The 4,615-nt window shown below is 30.6% G+C and overlaps 1 pseudogene; it reads left to right on the top strand.

Moving 5' to 3' along the window:
- Positions 1 to 884: 884 nt before the first annotated feature.
- LOC106404239 lies at positions 885 to 2,935 on the top strand (annotated as a pseudogene).
- The last annotated feature ends 1,680 nt before the right edge of the window (positions 2,936 to 4,615 follow it).

Below are 4,615 nucleotides of genomic sequence, written 5' to 3'. Positions count from 1 at the left end.
TAAGAAGTATTATTACAATGTAAGATAAGAATAATCCTAATTTCTCGATAGAACTGAATCACCCGAATATTTTTAAAATATTTTAAATTTCTGTGTTTTATTTAAAATCTGAAAATATGATTTTTATCAATTTATTTGAAATTATCTAAAGACATGAATCGAACCAGAATTGAATTGAACTCAAAATTTTATTGGGTTTCTAGCATTGTTATCCAGATCTAGCCGAAAAATAATAATCAAACCAAAATCTAACCCAAATTTACAGTTTCTATATCTCTTGAACTGAAAAATCAAAAATTGTAACCGAACCGATACCGACAAAAAAAACTGCAATTAATCGAATCGAAGACTATATGGTCATGCCTAAACATTATAGTGAACAAACATATGGGCTAATTAATTTATTAGCAAAAAAAATATTTATGACTTATAATTAGATTTTAGATCAAGATTCATATTTAGTTATTCAAAAATTATGTTTCATGAACCGCAACTAAAGAAATCCAAATTAACCCTTATAATACATATATTTAAATCCAAAAAACCCTATTCAAAAGTCTATATAATATTTTACATAACATGAACGTGAATATAATATAATATATAATATAAAACAACAGTTACTTTTAGATATATATTATTTTGAAACTAAACTGGTCTTGTATATTTTATTTTTATTTTAGAGAACCCAACATCAAAATTCAAAATACATGCAGTTTCAACTCATATGGGCCATGCTTTTCCCGGGGCAATAGGCAATAGCTGTTCTAAACCCAAACATGAAGCAGTTGAAAAAGGGGGGCAAAATAATAACCGTCAATGACCACTCTCCCATAAGTAATTGACAAACCCCACGCTCTCTCTATCAAGAACTGAGTTTAGTCATGTTTGGCTTCTTGTTCCATCGATGGCGGAAAGCTTCTAAATGTAAAAAACTGTTGCAGCAGCTTCAGTCTCGTCTTAAGCTACTCAAGAACAAGAACTACGCAATTTCAAGACATTTACGTGACGACATTGCTCTCTTCATCCGCATCAATGACCACACCCGAGCTCTCCTTCGGACCAAACAGCTACTCCTTGTCCAAAACTCGATCTCAATATACGATTTGTTGCTTCAGTTCTCTGACTTTATCCTTCTCCACTTCTCCTCCATTAGGAAACATAGGTTATTACTTGTTAATCCTATGTCTTATTATCTTATTTCAATAACTAAAACACTAAATCGACTATATATTAACATGCAGAGCGTTGGTTAATGACAACCTTAACGAAGCGGTTTCAAGTCTTGTCTTTGCCTCTGCGAGGTGTGGTGAATTACCTGATCTAATTGGCATCAGAGAGCTTTTTCTTCAACGTTACGGTCAAAACTATGTAACAAAGGCTCTTCAGCTTCTCCCTGGACATCTTGTTAACATTCAGGTTTTTAAAAGATTTCATTCATATATGTTTTTAATCCTTTTTTATAAATTTTATTTCCAGCAATTTAATTTATGCTGAATACACAGATCAAAGAGAAACTGTCGGTAACTACGGTGCGTGAGGATTTCAAGTCTGCATTGTTGGATGAAATAGCAAAAGAATATGGTCTACGTTTGGAAATGTTAATGCTGGAATATACACCAGAAGTTGAAAAACAGGTGATTGTTTTTACGTTCTTGTGTGTTCTTGGATTCATAATTCTTATGGACTTGTGTATATAGGTAAATGAAGAGGAAGAGAAGAAAGTAGTGGATTCGGATTTTAATAGTTTCTCAGATGATCAATCACCAGAAGTGTATAAATTCAGTCTTTCGGATGTGGAAGAAGAGAAGAGCAAGGAAGGGAGATCAATGGAGGATGATTACATAGAGGAGACTGAAGTTGGAAAAGATGATCATAGAGTATTCAGATTCAAAGAAAGTAGTGAAGAAGAGAGATCATCACTCTCATCATCATCATCATTGTCATCAGGAGGGTTTAAGGACATGGAAAGTTTGAGGTACTATAAGAGGCGAGAAAAGATTCGTACAAGGAGAAGATCATCATCATCACCAACAACTTGTTATCATATAGTATACAATGTGTTTTGGGTGAAGAATGAAGAGGAAGAAGAAGAAGTAAGAAGAAGATTATTACCCAAACATGTTCATCCTAAGCTTCCTGATTACGACCAAATTGCTGCTCAGTTTAAAGTCCTTAGGACACAACAACGTATGCATTCTTAACCATTAATTACTTCATAACTCCTTTTATTTTGAATATTGATCTGTTTTTTTTTTCATTTTCACATATTTAAACATTTACTTGTTCGTTTTCATTATTTACACTTCCCATAATTAGAGGAGCACCACTTTCTCATAATTCACTCTTCCCCACTACATGCATATCTTCAGGAAGTTTGTGTATCAGATCCTACTGCTAATATAGTGACTTATAATCCACCTCGGTTCCGACATCTATATTATTAAAAGAGAAGTATCATTATTTACACTTCTATGCCACTGAGAATTAAATTAAACTACCTATTTTAATATTTGTCTTTTCCAGTTAAATTAATGAGTTTTACTTAATCAAATTTAAACTTAATGTCATTAAATGAACTTATCTATTTTAATGCTTGTATTTTCCAGTTAAATTAATAAATTTTCCTTAATCAAATTTAAACTTAATGTCATTAAATGAACCTAAAAAAATACATTATATTTAATGTAGCTTATTACAGACGAGTACAACCCAATAATGAACTTGAATTTTATTTTTACAAAAACGTGAATCACTTAACGTATGTAATATTTAAAATATATTAACTACAATATAACAAATGCATATAACCTACCTATACTTTAGTTTGAAATGATCATGCTCAAGTTTTATATAGTTAACTTACATCATGCATCGATCGATGTACAATATTCAAACCACCTATAGTTTTCGTTTTCTTTATAGGATGTATCAACCAACCAATCATCCTATTGATTTTCTAAGCTTTAAAACTACAAAATCAAAATCCAATATCTTTTATTAATCAAAACAGAATATCTTCAATGTCATATCTTTAATGTACCTATTAAATATAGAAATTGTAACCATAATTACACTAATTATAAGAATAGATTTGATTCCAACCAATTGATCTATTACTTCGGTAATTGATTTGCTTACAGAAGAGGAAACAATAAATTTAAAATTTGTACGAATATAAAGATATAGAGATTCCAACCAATTGCCTATATTTGCGTATGATTTTCGTATAATAAGCTTCAGATTGAACATTGAAAAAGATAGAGAGATTTTTTTATCTTTTACCGACACAAAACTTAAACAAAAAGAAGAGTTAAAGACAATTTTTTTTTGTTACACTTCCCGGAAAAAAAACGGTTGCAACAAGGACTTTCATAATATGGACTTTTAACATATTAATGTTATGGACATTTAATAATTATATTGACGCAAAACAAAGACTATAAATAATTTATTACTAATAAAATTATGAAATTATTTACAATTTGATGACCAATTCATCGCCCTTTTTTATATGTTAAATTTTTCATAGAAGTTTAAAAATCATTGTATTTTTTTAAAACATGTATAACTAATTTATAATCTTTTATACCATACTAAGTCATAATATAATATTTCTTCATATTTTACATTAATAACCACTATTTATATATATATCTACTACAATTCTCTAGTTACGTGCATTTGTTCAATTTTGTATATGATATCGAATATTCGTCGTAAATAGATGGCTTAAGACGCCAAAAAATTATTTACTTGGTGAATATAATACATCAAATATTACAAAGACATCATTTAGTTAAATAAATAACCAAAAACCGAAAATTCATATCCGGGGTCTAGTTGATTTTAAAATTCAAACAAAGTCACACTCTTATGATATTTTAAGACTACCTATAACGTAACAAAATCGTAATTTGTGTGGTCTACATAAGGTTTCTATATGATATATAGCCGAGAGTCCCTTCACAATGCAATTCAGCTGCACTTTTGAGAGAGTAGATCGTAAGATGGGCACACAAAGTTGTTATCTAATTGAGGCAAACCTATGCTTGGAGAAACAGGGGAAAGCAACATAACAAATCTTGTGTGTTTTAGAAGAAAGTAGATGAAGACAGCTCTATATGATATATAGCCGAGAGTCCCTTCACAATGCAATTCAGCTGCACTTTTGAGAGAGTAGATCGTAAGATGGGCACACAAAGTTGTTATCTAATTGAGGCAAACCTATGCTTGGAGAAACAGGGGAAAGCAACATAACAAATCTTGTGTGTTTTAGAAGAAAGTAGATGAAGACAACTCTTTCAACTTCAAATACTCTTGGTTTTAGTTGTTTTATCTCTTGTGATGGCAATGAAGCGTGTCCTAGCTAGTCATTGCAAGTCCGGAATACTTCTATCTCATTCTTATGATATTTTGATTGATTAATTCGAAGCTTGTTGCCTAATAACATTTTAAGCCGGTGAGATATGCAAATAGTCTTTACGTCCTGCCTTTGAAGTTATCATGGGCGGGCGGGTTTTGAGCAACAAATTAATATTTTCACTTTTTCTCAAAATTGAATTAATGAGATACAATTTAAATATTTTTTTTAGGATAGCCCTGCAAATTTTTT

This window comes from Brassica napus, chromosome C6 (assembly GCF_020379485.1).
Source record: "Brassica napus cultivar Da-Ae chromosome C6, Da-Ae, whole genome shotgun sequence".
Classification (NCBI taxonomy): Eukaryota; Viridiplantae; Streptophyta; class Magnoliopsida; order Brassicales; family Brassicaceae; genus Brassica; species Brassica napus.
This window is presented reverse-complemented; position numbering and strand designations above follow the sequence as displayed.